At 43.5% G+C, this 21,624-nt stretch overlaps 1 long non-coding RNA gene across 1 annotated transcript; it reads left to right on the forward strand.

The window, feature by feature from the left end:
- Positions 1 to 591: 591 nt before the first annotated feature.
- Positions 592 to 1,909, forward strand: LOC127922785 (uncharacterized). The gene is made up of 4 exons (XR_008112353.1): positions 592 to 770; positions 838 to 1,216; positions 1,278 to 1,368; positions 1,431 to 1,909. It is a non-coding gene; the product is annotated as an uncharacterized LOC127922785 (long non-coding RNA).
- The last annotated feature ends 19,715 nt before the right edge of the window (positions 1,910 to 21,624 follow it).

The following is a 21,624-nucleotide window of genomic DNA, read 5'->3' on the forward strand; positions in this document are numbered from 1 at the left end:
GGTTAGTGAACTCAGGACCAGCTGGATGAGGGGACTGAGGCTTCAGTGTGTTAGTAGAACAGGTTAGTGAACTCAGGACCAGTTGGATGAGTGGACTGAGGCTTCAGTGTGTTAGTAGAACAGGTTAGTGAACTCAGGACCAGCTGGGATGAGGGGACTGAGGCTTCAGTGTGTTAGTAGAACAGGTTTGTGAACTCAGCCCCAGGACCAGCTGGATGAGGGGACTGAGGCTTCAGTGTGTTAGTAGAACAGGTTAGTGAACTCAACCCCAGGACCAGCTGGATGAGGGGACTGAGGCTCCAGTGTGTTAGTAGAACAGGTTAGTGAACTCAGGACCAGCTGGATGAGAGGACTGAGGCTTCAGTGTGTTAGTAGAACAGGTTAGTGAACTCAGCCCCAGGACCAGCTGGATGAGGGGACTGAGGCTTCAGTGTGTTAGTAGAACAGGTTAGTGAACTCAGCCCCAGGACCAGCTGGATGAGGGGACTGAGGCTTCAGTGTGTTAGTAGAACAGGTTTGTGAACTCAGGACCAGCTGGATGAGGGGACTGAGGCTTCAGTGTGTTAGTAGAACAGGTTAGTGAACTCAGCACCAGGACCAGCTGAATGAGGGGACTGAGGCTTCAGTGTGTTAGTAGAACAGGTTAGTGAACTCAGGACCAGCTGGATGAGGGGACTGAGGCTTCAGTGTGTTAGTAGAACAGGTTAGTGAACTCAGCCCCAGGACCAGCTGGATGAGGGGACTGAGGCTTCAGTGTGTTAGTAGAACAGGTTAGTGAACTCAGCCCCAGGACCAGCTGGATGAGAGGACTGAGGCTTCAGTGTGTTAGTAGAACAGGTTAGTGAACTCAGGACCAGCTGGATGAGGGGACTGAGGCTTTAGTGTGTTAGTAGAACAGGTTAGTGAACTCAGCCCCAGGACCAGCTGGATGAGGGGACTGAGGCTTCAGTGTGTTAGTAGAACAGGTTTGTGAACTCAGCCCCAGGACCAGATGGATGAGGGGACTGAGGCTTCAGTGTGTTTTGTAGAACAGGTTAGTGAACTCAGGACCAGCTGGATAAGGGGACTGAGGCTTCAGTGTGTTAGTAGAACAGGTTAGTGAACTCAGGACCAGCTGGATAAGGGGACTGAGGCTTCAGTGTGTTAGTAGAACAGGTTAGTGAACTCAGGACCAGCTGGATAAGGGGACTGAGGCTTCAGTGTGTTAGTAGAACAGGTTAGTGAACTCAGGACCAGCTGGATAAGGGGACTGGGGCTTCAGTGTGTTAGTAGAACAGGTTAGTGAACTCAGGACCAGCTGGATGAGGTGACTGAGGCTTCAGTGTGTTTTGTAGAACAGGTTAGTGAACTCAGGACCAGCTGGATGAGGTGACTGAGGCTTCAGTGTGTTTTGTAGAACAGGTTCGTGAACTCAGGACCAGCTGGATAAGGGGACTGAGGCTTCAGTGTGTTAGTAGAACAGGTTAGTGAACTCAGGACCAGCTGGATAAGGGGACTGAGGCTTCAGTGTGTTAGTAGAACAGGTTAGTGAACTCAGGACCAGCTGGATAAGGGGACTGAGGCTTCAGTGTGTTAGTAGAACAGGTTAGTGAACTCAGCCCCAGGACCAGCTGGATGAGGGGACTGAGGCTTCAGTGTGTTAGTAGAACAGGTTAGTGAACTCAGGACCAGCTGGATGAGGGGACTGAGGCTTCAGTGTGTTAGTAGAACAGGTTAGTGAACTCAGGACCAGCTGGATGAGGGGACTGAGGCTTCAGTGTGTTAGTAGAACAGGTTAGTGAACTCAGGACCAGCTGGATGAGGGGACTGAGGCTTCAGTGTGTTAGTAGAACAGGTTTGTGAACTCAGGACCAGCTGGATGAGGGGACTGAGGCTTCAGTGTGTTAGTAGAACAGGTTTGTGAACTCAGGACCAGGACCAGCTGGATGAGGGGACTGAGGCTTCAGTGTGTTAGTAGAACAGGTTAGTGAACTCAGCCCCAGGACCAGCTGGATGAGGGGACTGAGGCTTCAGTGTGTTCGTAGAACAGGTTAGTGAACTCAGGACCAGCTGGATGAGGGGCTGAGGCTTCAGTGTGTTAGTAGAACAGGTTAGTGAACTCAGGACCAGTTGGATGAGGGGACTGAGGCTTCAGTGTGTTAGTGGAACAGGTTAGTGAACTCAGGACCAGCTGGATGAGGGGCTGAGGCTTCAGTGTGTTAGTAGAACAGGTTAGTGAACTCAGCCCCAGGACCAGCTGGATGAGGGGACTGAGGCTTCAGTGTGTTAGTAGAACAGGTTAGTGAACTCAGCCCCAGGTCCAGCTGGATGAGGGGACTGAGGCTTCAGTGTGTTAGTAGAACAGGTTAGTGAACTCAGCCCCAGGACCAGCTGGATGAGGTGACTGAGGCTTCAGTGTGTTAGTAGAACAGGTTAGTGAACTCAGCCCCAGGTCCAGCTGGATGAGGGGACTTTGCTCAGCTCTTGGCAGTGCAGGGTTTGGGAATGATATTTGAGATGTTTTTATTATCCGTGGATATCGGCCTAATTCTGCCCTGACCGCAGGGTTTCAATTGGGTGAAATCTTGTTTTGTAAGTGGACCCCAAACCTCACTGCCATAATGTGGACCCCAAACCTACCTGCCATAATGTGGACCCCAAACCTCACTGCCATAATGTGGACCCCAAACCTCACTGCCATAATGTGGACCCCAAACCTCACTGCCATAATGTGGACCCCAAACCTCACTGCCATAATGTGGACCCCAAACCTCACTGCCATAATGTGGACCCCAAACCTCACTGCCATAATGTGGACCCCAAACCTCACTGCCATAATGTGGACCCCAAACCTCACTGCCATAATGTGGACCCCAAACCTCACTGCCATAATGTGGACCCCAAACCTCACTGCCATAATGTGGACCCCAAACCTCACTGCCATAATGTGGACCCCAAACCTCACTGCCATAATGTGGACCCCAAACCTCACTGCCATAATGTGGACCCCAAACCTCACTGCCATAATGTGGACCCCAAACCTCACTGCCATAATGTGGACCCCAAACCTCACTGCCATAATGTGGACCCCAAACCTCACTGCCATAATGTGGACCCCAAACCTCACTGCCATAATGTGGACCCCAAACCTCACTGCCATAATGTGGACCCCAAACCTCACTGCCATAATGTGGACCCCAAACCTCACTGCCATAATGTGGACCCCAAACCTCACTGCCATAATGTGGACCCCAAACCTCACTGCCATAATGTGGACCCCAAACCTCACTGCCATAATGTGGACCCCAAACCTCACTGCCATAATGTGGACCCCAAACCTCACTGCCATAATGTGGACCCCAAACCTCACTGCCATAATGTGGACCCCAAACCTCACTGCCATAATGTGGACCCCAAACCTCACTGCCATAATGTGGACCCCAAACCTCACTGCCATAATGTGGACCCCAAACCTCACTGCCATAATGTGGACCCCAAACCTCACTGCCATAATGTGGACCCCAAACCTCACTGCCATAATGTGGACCCCAAACCTCACTGCCATAATGTGGACCCCAAACCTCACTGCCATAAAGTGGACCCCAAACCTCACTGCCATAATGTGGACCCCAAACCTCACTGCCATAATGTGGACCCCAAACCTCACTGCCATAATGTGGACCCCAAACCTCACTGCCATAATGTGGACCCCAAACCTCACTGCCATAATGTGCAATTGGTTCAATAAAGCATTCAATTAGTTTTAGCCAAATTGTAAAAGGTATTTCAATTCTAATGTGTTTTTTTTTAAATGGCTTAGAATGGCCTGTGTGCTTTCTTTCTCTGTTCATTCACTGCCTCATTAAGGTGACCAGTTAGAATACATGAGTTTATCTCAATTCACTTCACTTTATTGGCCTGATGTAACAATGTACATATTGCCAAAGCTGGCTGGCTGTATGTATGTTGTAACTGGTCTCTCTCTGTGTGTGTAGATGCAGTGTGAGCCCCAGGGGTACCGGCCCATGCACCACCAGGACTTTAAAGAGGACCTGAGGAAGTTCAGACTGAAGAGCAGTACCTGGGCCGGAGAGCGCAGCAAGAGAGACCAGTACAGCAGACTGAAGAAGCTGTAACCCTACTGCCCCCCCGTAACCCTACTGCCCCCGTAACCCTACTGCCCCCGTAACCCTACTGCCCCCCCGTAACCCTACTGCCCCCTGTAACCCCCCTGTAACCCTACTGCCCCCTGTAACCCCCTGTAACCCCCTGTAACCCTACTGCCCCCTGTAACCCTACTGCCCCCTGTAACCCCTGTAACCCTACTGCCCGGGGGGTTGTGCCATATATATATATATGGGTTATATGCACCACGGCTAAGGGAAGATATAGAAATGTATTCAAGTCTCCATTTGTTTTTACCACTTTCAGACAACTTAATGCATTTAAATTATATTATTTGAGCTAAACATAAATAAAAACATTAAGAATACTCTTTTGAAAGTTCATTACTATCCCCAATACAACAAAAACACTACTTAAATACTGTTATTTTGTCTGTGAAATATTTCATTGAAGTATTGTGGAATTGCATTCATTCCCATGGAGGTTTGCTCCTGCTGGGGACTGCTGACATCACAGCCTCTCAATGGCCAATACTTAGCGTCAGCAATCCAGAGTGTTTATATAATGATCCATACCCTCCTCTAGATATAAACCCACTATACCCTCCTCTAGATATAAACCCACTATACCCTCCTCTAGATATAAACCCACTATACCACCACTATACCTCCTCTAGATATAAACCCACTATACCACCACTATACCTCCTCTAGATATAAACCCACTATACCACCACTATACCTCCTCTAGATATAAACCCACTATACCACCACTATACCTCCTCTAGATATAAACCCACCACTATACCTCCTCTAGATATAAACCCACCACTATACCTCCTCTAGATATAAACCCACTATACCACCACTATACCTCCTCTAGATATAAACCCACTATACCACCACTATACCTCCTCTAGATATAAACCCACCATACCACCACTATACCTCCTCTAGATATAAACCCACTATACCACCACTATACCTCCTCTAGATATAAACCCACCATACCACCACTATACCTCCTCTAGATATAAACCCACCATACCACCACTATACCTCCTCTAGATATAAACCCACCACTATACCTCCTCTAGATATAAACCCACCATACCACCACTATACCTCCTCTAGATATAAACCCACTATACCACCACTATACCTCCTCTAGATATAAACCCACTATACCACCACTATACCACCACTAGATATAAACCCACCATACCATCACTATACCTCCTCTACTATACATATAGATATAAACCCACTATACCACCACTATACCTCCTCTAGATATAAACCCACTATACCACCACCATACCTCCTCTAGATATAAACCCACCATACCTCCTCTAGATATAAACCCACCATACCACCACTATACCTCCTCTAGATATAAACCCACCACTATACCTCCTCTAGATATAAACCCACTATACCACCACTATACCTCCTCTAGATATATACCCACTATACCACCACTATACCTCCTCTAGATATATACCCACTATACCACCACTATACCTCCTCTAGATATAAACCCACCATACCACCACTATACCTCCTCTAGATATAAACCCACTATACCACCACTATACCTCCTCTAGATATAAACCCACTATACCACCACTATACCTCCTCTAGATATAAACCCACTATACCACCACTATACCTCCTCTAGATATAAACCCACTATACCACCACTATACCTCCTCTAGATATAAACCCACCACTATACCTCCTCTAGATATAAACCCACTATACCACCACTATACCTCCTCTAGATATAAACCCACTATACCACCACTATACCTCCTCTAGATATAAACCCACTATACCACCACTATACCTCCTCTAGATATAAACCCACTATACCACCACTATACCTCTAGATATAAATCCACTATACCACCACTATACCTCTAGATATAAACCCACTATACCACCACTATACCTCCTCTAGATATAAACCCACCACTATACCTCCTCTAGATATAAACCCACCACTATACCTCCTCTAGATATAAACCCACTATACCACCACTATACCTCCTCTAGATATAAACCCACCATACCACCACTATACCTCCTCTAGATATAAACCCACTATACCACCACTATACCTCCTCTAGATATAAACCCACTATACCACCACTATACCTCCTCTAGATATAAACCCACTATACCACCACTATACCTCCTCTAGATATAAACCCACCACTATACCTCCTCTAGATATAAACCCACTATACCTCCTCTAGATATAAACCCACCATACCACCACTATACCCCCTCTAGATATAAACCACCACTATACCTCCTCTAGATATAAACCCACTATACCACCACTATACCTCCTCTAGATATAAACCCACTATACCACCACTATACCTCCTCTAGATATAAACCCACCATACCACCACTATACCTCCTCTAGATATAAACCCACCACTATACCTCCTCTAGATATAAACCCACTATACCACCACTATACCTCCTCTAGATATAAACCCACTATACCACCACTATACCTCCTCTAGATATAAACCCACCACTATACCTCCTCTAGATATAAACCCACCACTATACCTCCTCTAGATATAAACCCACCATACCACCACTATACCTCCTCTAGATATAAACCCACTATACCACCACTATACCTCCTCTAGATATAAACCCACCATACCACCACTATACCTCCTCTAGATATAAACCCACTATACCACCACTATACCTCCTCTAGATATAAACCCACCACTATACCTCCTCTAGATATAAACCCACTATACCACCACTATACCTCCTCTAGATATAAACCCACTATACCACCACTATACCTCCTCTAGATATAAACCCACCACTATACCTCCTCTAGATATAAACCCACTATACCACCACTATACCTCCTCTAGATATAAACCCACTATACCACCACTATACCTCCTCTAGATATAAACCCACTATACCACCACTATACCTCCTCTAGATATAAACCCACTATACCACCACTATACCTCCTCTAGATATAAACCCACCACTATACCTCCTCTAGATATAAACCCACTATACCACCACTATACCTCCTCTAGATATAAACCCACTATACCACCACTATACCTCCTCTAGATATATACCCACTATACCACCACCATACCTCCTCTAGATATAAACCCACCATACCACCACTATACCTCCTCTAGATATAAACCCACTATACCACCACTATACCTCCTCTAGATATATACCCACCACTATACCTCCTCTAGATATAAACCCACTATACCACCACTATACCTCCTCTAGATATAAACCCACTATACCACCACTATACCTCCTCTAGATATATACCCACCACTATACCTCCTCTAGATATAAACCCACTATACCACTACTATACCTCCTCTAGATATAAACCCACCACTATACCTCCTCTAGATATAAACCCACTATACCTCCTCTAGATATAAACCCACTATACCACCACTATACCTCCTCTAGATATAAACCCACCATACCACCACTATACCTCCTCTAGATATAAACCCACTATACCTCCTCTAGATATAAACCCACTATACCTCCTCTAGATATAAACCCACTATACCTCCTCTAGATATAAACCCACCATACCACCACTATACCTCCTCTAGATATAAACCCACCACTATACCCCCTCTAGATATAAACCCACCACTATACCTCCTCTAGATATAAACCCACCACTATACCTCCTCTAGATATAAACCCACCACTATACCTCCTCTAGATATAAACCCACCACTATACCTCCTCTAGATATAAACCCACCACTATATAATGTAGGTATAATAACAGAAGGCTGGGGGTATAATAACAGAAGGCTGGGGGTATAATAACAGAAGGCTGGGGGTATAATAACAGAAGGCTGGGGTATAATAACAGAAGGCTGGGGGTATAATAACAGAAGGCTGGGGGTATAGTAACAGAAGGCTGGGGGTATAATAACAGAAGGCTGGGGTATAATAACAGAAGGCTGGGGGTATAATAACAGAAGGCTGGGGGTATAGTAACAGAAGGCTGGGGGTATAATAACAGAAGGCTGGGGGTATAGTAACAGAAGGCTGGGGTATAGTAACAGAAGGCTGGTTGTATAGTAACAGAAGGCTGGGGGTATAATAACAGAAGGCTGGGGGTATAGTAACAGAAGGCTGGGCTGGGGGTATAGTAACAGAAGGCTGGGGGTATAGTAACAGAAGGCTGGGGGTATAGTAACAGAAGGCTGGGGGTATAATAACAGAAGGCTGGGGGTATAATAACAGAAGGCTGGGGGTATAATAACAGAAGGCTGGGGGTATAGTAACAGAAGGCTGGGGGTATAGTAACAGAAGGCTGGTTGTATAGTAACAGAAGGCTGGGGGTATAGTAACAGAAGGCTGGTTGTATAGTAACAGAAGGCTGGGGGTATAATAACAGAAGGCTGGGGGTATAATAACAGAAGGCTGGGGGTATAATAACAGAAGGCTGGGGGTATAATAACTAAAGGTTGCCTCTCTATACTTGGTCTTGGGCTTTGGGAAAGTTAAAAGGCCAGAGGACCTGAGGGACCTACTGGGTACATAACTTAAAGCAGTTCTGACATGTATTGAGGTGCACAATCATGGATTGATTTCAAAACCAATTGAAGAATATTATAATGTATTCTAAAACAGACAGGCAGCCAGTACAGAGATGTTAAAACTGGTGTAATGTCTGTTCTCCGTCTGATCAGTACATATTCTGTATGTTATGCAGTTGACCAATGGCTTTCTTGGGTAGACCAGACAGGAGAGCATTGCAGTAGTCAAGCCGGCTTGTAATGGATGAGTCTCTCTGTATCAGCCTGAGAGAGAAACAGCTGCACCGTGGCAATGTTGCTCAGGTGGTAAAAATCTATTTTGGTCACATTCCTAATGTGTGATGCACAATTGAGTTCAGAATCTAAATTAACACCTCGGTTTCTTACCATGTGTTTTATCTTTATTGCCTGTGAATTCAAATGTGTGGCCAGATTCTCTCTGTGCTTTGGCTCCAATAACAAGAACCCTGGTCTTATCTTGATTTGGCTGGAGGAAATGGTGAGCCATCAACGTTTCTAAATCTCTAATACAGTCTCGTAATTGATCCGTGAAGCTAAAAATCCTCTGTTGACACAGAAATGTAAAGTTGTGTATCGTCTGAATAGCAATAAAAATCAATGCCGTTCCTTCTGATAATGCTGCTAAAAAGTAACATGCACACGGACCCAAAATCAAACCTTGTGAAACGCCACATGTGATATGCATTTTCTCTGAGTTATGTTCACCAAGGGTGACAAACTCTCTCTGTCTCTCTCTCTCTCTCTCTCTCTCTCTCTCTCTCTCTCTCTCTCTCTCTCTCTCTGTCTCTCTCTCTCTCTCTCTCTCTCTCTCTCTCTCTCTGTCTCTCTCTCTCTCTCTCTGTCTCTCTCTCTCTGTCTCTCTCTCTCTCTCTCTGTCTCTCTCTCTGTCTCTCTCTCTCTCTCTCTCTCTCTCTCTCTCTCTCTCTCTCTCTCTCTCTCTCTGTCTCTCTCTCTCTGTCTCTCTCTCTCTCTCTCTCTCTCTCTCTCTCTCTCTCTCTCTCTCTCTCTCTCTGTCTCTCTCTCTCTGTCTCTCTCTCTGTCTGTCTCTCTCTCTCTCTCTCTCTCTCTCTCTGTCTCTCTCTCTCTCTCTCTCTCTCTCTCTCTCTCTCTCTGTCTCTCTCTGTCTCTCTCTCTCTCTGTCTCTCTCTCTCTCTCTGTCTCCCTCTCTCTGTCTCTCTCTCTCTGTCTCTCTCTCTCTCTCTCTCTCTCTCTCTCTCTCTCTCTCTCTCTCTCTCTGTCTCTGTCTCTGTCTCTGTCTCTGTCTCTGTCTCTCTCTCTCTCTCTCTCTCTCTCTCTCTCTCTCTCTGTCTCTCTCTCTCTCTCTCTCTCTGTCTCTCTCTCTCTCTCTCTCTCTGTCTCTCTCTCTCTCTCTGTCTCTCTCTCTCTCTGTCTCTCTCTCTCTCTCTCTCTGTCTCTCTCTGTCTCTCTCTGTCTCTGTCTCTGTCTCTCTGTCTCTCTCTCTGTCTCTCTCTCTCTCTCTCTCTCTCTCTCTCTCTCTCTCTCTCTCTCTCTCTCTCTCTCTCTCTCTGTCTCTGTCTCTGTAACACATCCTGTTATTCTGACTCTCGGCTCCAGACGAGGTCTGTCTCCACGCTGGCTGCTTAAGAGGAACCATGACTCATGTACTGCAGGTCAGAAATATGGAAGAGCTCAAACTCCAAGTTGGCTGTGTGGATCACATTTAAGGAGGTTTGGTCACGTGTTTCCTTTCAACCTGGTCTCAGAGCATTTCGTATTATTCTGTATGTAAATCTGAGACACTATGATATGTTAAGAATTTGATAAATTAATGATATGTCACGAATTCTAGCTCGGTGGTTGATGTTAGCTAGCTGGCTAACGTTAGCTAGGCTAGGGGTTAGGGTTCGTGTTAGGGAAATGTTTAGGAGTTAGGTTAAAGGGTTAGGGGAAAGGTTAGCTAACATCCTAAGTCGTTGCAAAGTAGTGAGTAATTGAAAAGCCATTTAGATAAAATGGTGAAGTTCCATGATGAGATTTGAACTCTCAGCCTTTTGGGTTGCTAGACGCCCGACCAACCACCCTACTTTCATTTTTGCTTTAAGTAACCATCTATCTTATGTAACCATACCAAAAGTAACATGTCATGCTAATTTCAGTGTTTCGGATTTACATCTACTATCTTACGTCTAGTCTATGAGACCAGGTTGTTCCTTTAGCCTGCCTGGAGTGCCAGGGGGCGGGGTGCCAGGGGGCGGGGTTTGCACTTGCACTAACTGTGCTTGATTGAGTTTGCCTGATGCAACGAAATAAATAGAAAAATACAATGATTTCAAAAGTACCCAGGTCTGGGTCACACCTGAAGCAACTGAAAAGTGTCATGAAATTGGTCTTTGTCATTGGTTGTTTTTCACAGATTTGAAGATGTTGGTATGTACATCTCTAAAGCCAACACCCATCCTAAGCACGCGCTCCAGCAGGTGTATCTCACTGATCATCCCTAAAGCCAACACCTCATTCGGCCGCCTTTCGTTCCAGTACTCTGCTGCCTGTGACTGGAACGAATGGCAAAAATCGCTGAAGTTGGAGACTTTATCTCCCTCACCAACTTCAAACATCAGCTATCCGAGCAGCTAACCGATCGCTGCAGCTGCACATAGTCTATTGGTAAATAGCTCACCCATTTTCACCTACCTCATCCCCACAGTTTTTATTTATTTACTTTTCTGCTCTTTTGCACACCAATATCTCTACCTGTACATGACCATCTGATCATTTATCACTCCAGTGTTAATCTGCAATATTGTAATTATTCGCCTACCTCCTCATGCCTTTTGCACACATTGTATATAGACTCCCCCTTTTTTTCTACTGTGTTATTGACTTGTTAATTGTTTACTCCATGTGTAACTCTGTGTTGTCTGTTCACACTGCTATGCTTTATCTTGGCCAGGTCGCAGTTGCAAATGAGAACTTGTTCTCAACTAGCCTACCTGGTTAAATAAAGGTGTTCTCAACTAGCCTACCTGGTTAAATAAAGGTGTTCTCAACTAGCCTACCTGGTTAAATAAAGGTGTTCTCAACTAGCCTACCTGGTTAAATAAAGGTGTTCTCAACTAGCCTACCTGGTTAAATAAAGGTGTTCTCAACTAGCCTACCTGGTTAAATAAAGGTGTTCTCAACTAGCCTACCTGGTTAAATAAAGGTGTTCTCAACTAGCCTACCTGGTTAAATAAAGGTGTTCTCAACTAGCCTACCTGGTTAAATAAAGGTGTTCTCAACTAGCCTACCTGGTTAAATAAAGGTGTTCTCAACTAGCCTACCTGGTTAAATAAAGGTGTTCTCAACTAGCCTACCTGGTTAAATAAAGGTGTTCTCAACTAGCCTACCTGGTTAAATAAAGGTGTTCTCAACTAGCCTACCTGGTTAAATAAAGGTGTTCTCAACTAGCCTACCTGGTTAAATAAAGGTGTTCTCAACTAGCCTACCTGGTTAAATAAAGGTGTTCTCAACTAGCCTACCTGGTTAAATAAAGGTGAAATAAATAATAAAAATAATAAAAAACATAGTCTGATGTTCCTAGCAACATGTTTGTTAAAGAGGAAGGAAACAGTCTCAGCAGATTCCGTTCCTTTTAAGGCAGACACAGATATACTAATTTTGTTTGACCAGTTTCTCACAGCAGGACAATAACCCGGCAGCAACAGAAAATGTGAATTATTATGTGGACGTTTCTATAAGGTCAATCTGTTAGTGTGGAAGAACGGGAAATGGGGGAGGAAATGGGGAGTGTTCTTTCTCTCCTGTGTTTCTCCAGAGGTGCTTTGGGGCCCTCTGGCCTGGGAACTAAAGAAGTGTGGGCAGCAGCTGTTGAGTTACAGCTGTCTTTGTGTCTGAGAATGTCTCCCAAATGGCCCCCTATTCCCTATAAAGTGCACTACTTTAGACCAGGGCCCATAGGGGTAGTACACTACTTTAGACCAGGGCCCATAGGGGTAGTGCACTACTTTAGACCAGGGCCCATAGGGGTATTGCACTACTTTAGACCAGGGGCCCATAGGGGTAGTGCACTACTATAGACCAGGGCCCATAGGGGTAGTGCACTACTTTAGACCAGGGCCCATAGGGGTAGTGCACTACTTTAGACCAGAGCCCATATAGTGCACTACTTTAGACCAGGGCCCATAGGGGTAGTGCACTACTTTAGACCAGGGCCCATAGGGGTAGTGCACCACTTTAGACCAGGGTCCATAGGGGTAGTGTACTACTTCAGACCAGGGCCCATAGGGGTAGTGCACTACTTTAGACCAGGGCCCACAGGGGGAATAGGGAATAGGGTACCATTTGGGAGACATCTCTGTCTGAGACAATTCAAACTAAATACATACAGATTATGTATGTATTATATATTATTATTATATATTATTATTATTATTATGACATAAAACGTTTCCGGAAAATAAAAAACAAGTAAAACTGTGATAGATACAATTCTATATGCCCCACTTCTCTCCCTGTCTCTCTCTTCTCACTGTCTCTCTCTTCTCACTGTCTCTCTTCTCACTGTCTCTCTTCTCACTGTCTCTCTCTTCTCACTGTCTCTCTTCTCACTGTCTCTCTTCTCACTGTCTCCTCTCTCACTGTCTCCTTCTCTCTCTGTCTCTCTCTCTCTCTTCTCTCACTGTCTCTCTCTCTTCTCTCTCTCTCCCTGTCTCTCTCACTTTCTCTCTCTCTGTCTCTGTCTGTCTCTGTCTCTCTCTGTCTCTCTCCTGTCTCTCTCCCTGTCTGTCTATCTGTCTCTATCTCCCTGTCTCTCTGTCTCTCTCTTCTCTCTGTCTCTCTCCATGTCTCTCTCTCTCTCCCTGTCTCTCTGTCTCTCTCTCTTCTCTCTGTCTCTCTCCCTGCCTCTCTCCCTGTCTCTCTCCCTCTCTCTCTCTCTCTCTCTCTCTCTCTCTCTCTCTCTCTCTCTCTCTCTCTCTCTCTCTCTCTCTCTCTCTCTCTCTCTCAATTCAATTCAATTCAATTCAAGGGGCTTTATTGGCATGGGAAACATGTGTTAACATTGCCAAAGCAAGTGAGGTAGATATTATACAAAAGTGAAATAAACAATAGAATTAACAGTAAACAATACACATACAGAAGTTTCAAAACAATAAAGACATTACAAATGTCAAATATATATACAGTGTTTTAACAATGTACAAATGGTAAAGTACACAAGGGAAAATAAATAAGCATAAATATGGGTTGTATTTACAATGGTGTTTGTTCTTCACTGGTTGCCATTTTCTTGTGGCAACAGGTCACAAATCTTGCTGCTGTGATGGAACACTGTGGTATTTCACCCAGTAGATATGGGAGTTTTTCAAAATTGGATATGTTTTCTAATTCTTTGTGGATCTGTGTAATCTGAGGGAAATATGTGTCTCTAATATGGTCATACATTGGGCAGGAGGTTAGGAAGTGCAGCTCAGTTTCCACCTCATTTTGTGGGCAGTGAGCACATAGCCTGTCTTCTCTTGAAAGCCATGTCTGCCTACGGCGGCCTTTCTCAATAGCAAGGCTAAGCTCACTAAGTCTGTACATAGTCAAAGCTTTCCTTAAGTTTGGGTCAGGTAGTCTGCCATTGTGTACTCTCTGTTTAGGGCAGAATAGCATTCTAGTTTGCTCTGTTTTTTGTTCATTCTTTCCAATGTGTCAAGTAATTATCTTTTTGTTTTCTCATGATTTGATTGGGTGTTGCTATCCTGGGGGTCTGTGGGGTGTGTTTGTGAACAGAGCCCCAGGACCAGCTTGCTTAGGGGACTCTTCTCCAGGTTCATCTCTCTGTAGGTGATGGCTTTGTTATGGAAGGTTTGGGCATCGCTTCCTTTTAGGTGGTTGTAGAATTTAACAGCTCTTTTCTGGATTTTGATAATTAGTGGGTATCGGCCTAATTCTGCTCTGCATCATTTGGTGTTCTACGTTGTACACGGAGGATATTTTTGCAGAATTCTGCAGAGTCTCAATTTGGTGTTTGTCCCATTTGTGAAGTCTTGGTTGGTGAGCAGACCCCAGACCTCACAACCATAAAGGGCAGTGTGTTTTATAACTGATTCAAGTATTTTTGGCCAGATCCTAATTGGTATGTAGAATTTGATGTTCCTTTTGATGGCATAGAAGACCCTTCTTGCCTTGTCTGTCAGATCATTCACAGCTTTGTGGAAGTTACCTGTGGCGCTGATGTTGAGGCAGAGGTATGTATAGTTTATTTGTGTGCTCTAGATGGAATTTGTATTTGTGGTCCTGGTGACTGGACCTTTTGTGGAACATCATTATTTTTGTGTTTCTGAGATTTTACTGTCAGGGCCCAGGTCTGACAGGGTCTGTCAGGGCCCAGGGTCTGTCAGGGCCCAGGGTCTGTCAGGGTCTGTCAGGGTCTGTCAGGGCCCAGGGTCTGTCAGGGCCCAGGGTCTGTCAGGGCCCAGGGTCTGTCAAGGTCTGTCAGGGTCTGTCAGGGTCTGTCAGGGTCTGTCAGGGCCCAGGGTCTGTCAGGGTCTGTCAGGGCCCAGGGTCTGTCAGGGTCTGTCAGGGTCTGTCAGGGCCCAGGGTCTGTCAGGGCCCAGGGTCTGTCAGGGTCTGTCAGGGTCTGTCAGGGCCCAGGGTCTGTCAGGGCCCAGGGTCTGTCAGGGTCTGTCAGGGCCCAGGGTCTGTCAGGGCCTGACAGAATCTGTGCAGATGATCTAGGTGGTGCTGTAGGCTCTCCTCGGTTGGGGACAGAGGCACCAGATCATCAGCAAACAGTAGACATTTTTACTTTAGATTCCAGTAGGGTGAAGCCAGGTGCTGCAAACTGTTCCAGGTTCTTGTTCGAGATCTTCAGTTTCTTGGCAATTTCTAACATGGAATAGCCTTCATTTCTCTGAACAAGAATAGACTGACGAGTTTCAGAAGAAAAATAATTTATTTCTGGCCATTTTGAGCCTGTAATCAAACCCACAAATGCTGATGCTCCAGATACTCAACTAGTCTAATGAAGGCCATTTTTATTGCTTCTTTAATCACTTGGATTAGCTAACACAACGTGCCATTGGAACACAGGAGTGATGGTTGCTTATTATGGTCCTCTATATGCCTATGTAGATTTTCCATTATAAAAATCTGCAGTTTCCAGCTACAACAGTCATTTACAACATTACCAATGTCTACACTGTATTTCTGATCAATTTGATGTTATTTTAAATGGACAAAAAAATGTGCTTTTCTTTCAAAAAACAAGGACATTTCGAAGTGACCCCAAACTTTTGAGCGGTGGTGTATATATTCAAATATCTTGCCTATCTTAATTTCCATCATTAACAATTAATATGTGTAATAATGTTGGCAGTTTGTGCAAAGGATTGTTACCTCGAACCAGGATTGTTATCTATAACCAGGATTGTTACCTATAACCAGGATTGTTACCTCGAACCAGGATTGTTATCTATAACCAGGATTGTTACCTATAACCAGGATTGTTACCTAGAACCAGGATTGTTACCTAGAACCAGGATTGTTACCTATAACCAGGATTGTTACCTATAACCAGGATTGTTACCTCTATCCAGGATTGTTACCTATAACCAGGATTGTTACCTATAACCAGGATTGTTACCTCTATCCAGGATTGTTACCTATAACCAGGATAATTACCTATAACCAGGATTGTTACCTATAACCAGGATTGTTACCTCTAACCAGGATTGTTACCTATAACCAGGATTGTTACCTCTAACCAGGATTGTTACCTCTATCCAGGATTGTTACCTCTATCCAGGATTGTTAACTATAACCAGGATTGTTACCTCTATCCAGGATTGTTACCTATAACCAGGATTGTTACCTCTATCCAGGATTGTTACCTAGAACCAGGATTGTTACCTCTAACCAGGATTGTTACCTCTAACCAGGATTGTTACCTATAACCAGGATTGTTACCTCTAACCAGGATTGTTACCTATAACCAGGATTGTTACCTCTATCCAGGATTGTTACCTATAACCAGGATTATTACCTATAACCAGGATTGTTACCTCGAACCAGGATTGTTATCTATAACCAGGATTGTTACCTATAACCAGGATTGTTACCTCGAACCAGGATTGTTATCTATAACCAGGATTGTTACCTATAACCAGGATTGTTACCTAGAACCAGGATTGTTACCTAGAACCAGGATTGTTACCTAGAACCAGGATTGTTACCTATAACCAGGATTGTTACCTCTATCCAGGATTGTTACCTATAACCAGGATTGTTACCTATAACCAGGATTGTTACCTCTATCCAGGATTGTTACCTATAACCAGGATAATTACCTATAACCAGGATTGTTACCTATAACCAGGATTGTTACCTCTAACCAGGATTGTTACCTATAACCAGGATTGTTACCTCTAACCAGGATTGTTACCTCTATCCAGGATTGTTACCTCTATCCAGGATTGTTAACTATAACCAGGATTGTTACCTCTATCCAGGATTGTTACCTATAACCAGGATTGTTACCTCTATCCAGGATTGTTACCTATAACCAGGATAATTACCTATAACCAGGATTGTTACCTATAACCAGGATTGTTACCTCTAACCAGGATTGTTACCTATAACCAGGATTGTTACCTCTAACCAGGATTGTTACCTCTATCCAGGATTGTTACCTCTATCCAGGATTGTTAACTATAACCAGGATTGTTACCTCTATCCAGGATTGTTACCTATAACCAGGATTGTTACCTCTATCCAGGATTGTTACCTAGAACCAGGATTGTTACCTCTAACCAGGATTGTTACCTCTAACCAGGATTGTTACCTATAACCAGGATTGTTACCTCTAACCAGGATTGTTACCTATAACCAGGATTGTTACCTCTATCCAGGATTGTTACCTATAACCAGGATTATTACCTATAACCAGGATTGTTACCTCGAACCAGGATTGTTATCTATAACCAGGATTGTTACCTATAACCAGGATTGTTACCTCGAACCAGGATTGTTATCTATAACCAGGATTGTTACCTATAACCAGGATTGTTACCTAGAACCAGGATTGTTACCTAGAACCAGGATTGTTACCTATAACCAGGATTGTTACCTATAACCAGGATTGTTACCTCTATCCAGGATTGTTACCTATAACCAGGATTGTTACCTATAACCAGGATTGTTACCTCTATCCAGGATTGTTACCTATAACCAGGATAATTACCTATAACCAGGATTGTTACCTATAACCAGGATTGTTACCTCTAACCAGGATTGTTACCTATAACCAGGATTGTTACCTCTAACCAGGATTGTTACCTCTATCCAGGATTGTTACCTCTATCCAGGATTGTTAACTATAACCAGGATTGTTACCTCTATCCAGGATTGTTACCTATAACCAGGATTGTTACCTCTATCCAGGATTGTTACCTATATCCAGGATTGTTACCTCTAACCAGGATTGTTACCTCTAACCAGGATTGTTACCTATAACCAGGATTGTTACCTCTAACCAGGATTGTTACCTATAACCAGGATTGTTACCTCTATCCAGGATTGTTACCTCTAACCAGGATTGTTACCTATAACCAGGATTGTTACCTCTATCCAGGATTGTTACCTATAACCAGGATTGTTACCTAGAACCAGGATTGTTACCTCTATCCAGGATTGTTAATTATAACCAGGATTGTTACCTATATCCAGGATTGTTACCTCTATCCAGGATTGTTACCTCTAACCAGGATTGTTACCTCTAACCAGGATTGTTACCTATAACCAGGATTGTTACCTATATCCAGGATTGTTACCTATAACCAGGATTGTTACCTAAAACCAGGATTGTTACCTATAACCAGGATTGTTACCTATAACCAGGATTGTTACCTATAACCAGGATTGTTACCTCTATCCAGGATTGTTACCTATAACCAGGATTGTTACCTCCAACCAGGATTGTTACCTATAACCAGGATTGTTACCTCTATCCAGGATTGTTACCTCTATCCAGGATTGTTAACTATAACCAGGATTGTAACCTCTATCCAGGATTGTTACCTCTATCCAGGAATGTTAACTATAACCAGGATTGTTACCTCTAACCAGGATTGTTACCTCTATCCAGGAATGTTACCTAAAACCAGGATTGTTAGCTATAACCAGGATTGTTACCTATAACCAGGATTGTTACCTATAACCAGGATTGTTACCTCTATCCAGGATTGTTACCTCTATCCAGGATTGTTAACTATAACCAGGATTGTAACCTCTATCCAGGATTGTTACCTCTATCCAGGATTGTTAACTATAACCAGGATTGTAACCTCTATCCAGGATTGTTAACTATAACCAGGATTGTAACCTCTATCCAGGATTGTTACCTAGAACCAGGATTGTTACCTATATCCAGGATTGTTACCTCTAACCAGGATTGTTACCTATATCCAGGATTGTTACCTCTATCCAGGATTGTTATCTATAACCAGGATTGTTACCTAGAACCCGGATTGTTACCTAGAACCAGGATTGTTACCTAGAACCAGGATTGTTACCTAGAACCAGGATTGTTACCTATAACCAGGATTGTTACCTATAACCAGGATTGTTACCTCAAACCAGGATTGTTACCTATAACCAGGATTGTTACCACTATCCAGGATTGTTACCTCTATCCAGGATTGTTACCTATAACCAGTATTGTTACCACTATCCAGGATTGTTACCTATAACCAGGATTGTTACCTATAACCAGGATTGTTACCTATAACCAGGATTGTTACCACTATCCAGGATTGTTACCTATAACCAGGATTGTTACCTATAACCAGGATTGTTCCCTATAACCAGGATTGTTATCTATAACCAGGATTGTTACCTATAACCAGGATTGTTACCTCTATCCAGGATTGTTACCTATAACCAGGATAATTACCTATAACCAGGATTGTTACCTATAACCAGGATTGTTACCTCTAACCAGGATTGTTACCTCTATCCAGGATTGTTAACTATAACCAGGATTGTTACCTATAACCAGGATTGTTACCTCTATCCAGGATTGTTAACTATAACCAGGATTGTTACCTCTATCCAGGATTGTTACCTATAACCAGGATTGTTACCTCTATCCAGGATTGTTACCTCTATCCAGGATTGTTACCTATAACCAGGATTGTTACCTCTAACCAGGATTGTTACCTATAACCAGGATTGTTACCTCTAACCAGGATTGTTACCTATAACCAGGATTGTTACCTCTATCCAGGATTGTTACCTATAACCAGGATTGTTACCTATAACCAGGATTGTTACCTCTATCCAGGATTGTTACCTATAACCAGGATTGTTACCTAGAACCAGGATTGTTACCTCTATCCAGGATTGTTAATTATAACCAGGATTGTTACCTATATCCAGGATTGTTACCTCTATCCAGGATTGTTACCTCTAACCAGGATTGTTACCTCTAACCAGGATTGTTACCTATAACCAGGATTGTTACCTATATCCAGGATTGTTACCTATAACCAGGATTGTTACCTAAAACCAGGATTGTTACCTATAACCAGGATTGTTACCTATAACCAGGATTGTTACCTATAACCAGGATTGTTACCTCTATCCAGGATTGTTACCTATAACCAGGATTGTTACCTCTAACCAGGATTGTTACCTATAACCAGGATTGTTACCTCTATCCAGGATTGTTACCTCTATCCAGGATTGTTAACTATAACCAGGATTGTAACCTCTATCCAGGATTGTTACCTCTATCCAGGAATGTTAACTATAACCAGGATTGTTACCTCTAACCAGGATTGTTACCTCTATCCAGGAATGTTACCTAAAACCAGGATTGTTAGCTATAACCAGGATTGTTACCTATAACCAGGATTGTTACCTCTATCCAGGATTGTTACCTCTATCCATGATTGTTAACTATAACCAGGATTGTAACCTCTATCCAGGATTGTTAACTATAACCAGGATTGTAACCTCTATCCAGGATTGTTAACTATAACCAGGATTGTAACCTCTATCCAGGATTGTTACCTATAACCAGGATTGTTAACTATAACCAGGATTGTTACCTCTAACCAGGATTGTTACCTATATCCAGGATTGTTACCTCTATCCAGGATTGTTATCTATAACCAGGATTGTTACCTAGAACCCGGATTGTTACCTAGAACCAGGATTGTTACCTAGAACCAGGATTGTTACCTAGAACCAGGATTGTTACCTATAACCAGGATTGTTACCTATAACCAGGATTGTTACCTCAAACCAGGATTGTTACCTATAACCAGGATTGTTACCACTATCCAGGATTGTTACCTCTATCCAGGATTGTTACCTATAACCAGTATTGTTACCACTATCCAGGATTGTTACCTATAACCAGGATTGTTACCTATAACCAGGATTGTTACCTATAACCAGGATTGTTACCACTATCCAGGATTGTTACCTATAACCAGGATTGTTACCTATAACCAGGATTGTTCCCTATAACCAGGATTGTTATCTATAACCAGGATTGTTACCTATAACCAGGATTGTTACCTATAACCAGGATTGTTACCTCTATCCAGGATTGTTACCTAGAACCAGGATTGTTACCTAGAACCAGGAGTGTTTCCTAGAACCCGGATTGTTACCTCTATCCAGGATTGTTACCTCTATCCAGGATTGTTAACTATAACCAGGATTGTAACCTCTATCCAGGATTGTTACCTCTATCCAGGATTGTTAACTATAACCAGGATTGTAACCTCTATCCAGGATTGTTAACTATAACCAGGATTGTAACCTCTATCCAGGATTGTTACCTAGAACCAGGATTGTTACCTATATCCAGGATTGTTACCTCTAACCAGGATTGTTACCTATATCCAGGATTGTTACCTCTATCCAGGATTGTTATCTATAACCAGG

Source organism: Oncorhynchus keta, unplaced genomic scaffold, assembly GCF_023373465.1.
Source record: "Oncorhynchus keta strain PuntledgeMale-10-30-2019 unplaced genomic scaffold, Oket_V2 Un_contig_2708_pilon_pilon, whole genome shotgun sequence".
NCBI lineage: Eukaryota > Metazoa > Chordata > Actinopteri > Salmoniformes > Salmonidae > Oncorhynchus > Oncorhynchus keta.